The sequence below is a fragment of the Mandrillus leucophaeus genome, unplaced genomic scaffold (genome assembly GCF_000951045.1).
Source record: "Mandrillus leucophaeus isolate KB7577 unplaced genomic scaffold, Mleu.le_1.0 Scaffold42, whole genome shotgun sequence".
Classification (NCBI taxonomy): Eukaryota; Metazoa; Chordata; class Mammalia; order Primates; family Cercopithecidae; genus Mandrillus; species Mandrillus leucophaeus.
In genome coordinates this window covers 1,490,889-1,492,313 of record NW_012104476.1, presented here as the reverse complement: position 1 = coordinate 1,492,313, position 1,425 = coordinate 1,490,889, and positions in this window count along the sequence as shown.

Sequence of the window (1,425 nt, the reverse complement as noted above, 5' to 3'; positions counted from 1 at the left end):
GGCTTTTTCTTGGCTGATAAAAATGTTCCAGATTACACAGTGGTCATAGTTGTACAATTTCATGAATGTAGTAAAAACCGCCTCAACGTGGTATATTTTATGGTATGTGAATTCTATCACAATAAAAAATTAGAATAACATTGCTGTAGTACTTAGGTTTAAATAACTACAGAAATAATAAAATTGAATCAAATTGTCAAAAAAAAAAAAAAAAGACACCAGTCCACAGGGTCCCCCGCTCCAGGGACACATATCAAATTCTTTACATGGTGTCCTAGAAGCAGCCCACTCCTCAGCTGGACTTGAGAAAAGAGGGAGCACGCCTCTGTCCCATTATAAGGGCCTGAGGGAGTGGGGTATTCATAGCACCCCAACAACTTTCACAAAAGACCATCTCTCCTCATTTCCAGCTGCTTGCTAGAGGCTGCAGATGGTGTCACCCAAGGGCTGGAAGTTCATTCCTGACCATCCTGTGCAAGCCTCCATAGGGGCGTATTAGTCTCTGGGGCCCCTGTTACAAGTTCCACTGGCTGGGTATTTCTAAACAACAGAAATTAGGGTGGGCACAGTGACTCATGCCTATAATCCTAGTACTTTGGGAGGCTGAGGCAGGCAGATCACTTGAGATCAGGAGTTTGAGACCAGCCTGGCCAATGTGGTGAAACCCTGTCTCTACTAAAAATACAAAAAATTACCTGGGTGTGCTGGTGTTTATGCCTATAATCCCAGCTACTCGGGAGACTGAGGCAGGAGAATCACTGGAACCTGGGAGGCAGAGGTGGCAGTGAATAGAGATCATGCCATTGCACTCCAGCCTGGGTGACAGAGTGAGACTCTGCCTCAAAAAAAATAAATAGAAATCTATTTTCCCACTGTTCTGGAGGCTGAAATCCTCATATGAGGACCTCAGTGAGGGCCAAGATCAAGGTGTCAGCTCGATGGCTTTTCTTTTTTGTTTATTTTAGAGACAGGATCTTGCTGTTGCCCAGGCTGGAGTGCAGTGGTGCAATCACAACTCACCGCAGCCTTAACCTCCTGGGCCCAAATGATCCTCCTGCCTCAGCCTCCCAAGTCTCTGGGACTACAGGGGCACACCACCATGACTGGCTATTTTATTTTATGAAACAGGAGTCGCATTATATTGCCCAGGCTAGTCTCGAACTCCTGGACGTAAGTGATCCTCCCGCTTCAGGGTCCCCTCAAAGTGTTGGGATTATAGGCATGAGCCACTGCACCCGGCCTGGGCATGTTGCTTAAAATTCATCTTCCATATGTCCTGGGCAGTATAACCATGTTCCTTCCCAAAGTTCAGGGAGATGGGAAGGAGGGACCACAATGGCTTCCTGGCCTTGTGAAGTAGACAGGGAAGGGAGGGAGGAGAGTAGAACTTGGAAACCTGATGCTGGTGGCTCTGGGGACAGCTGT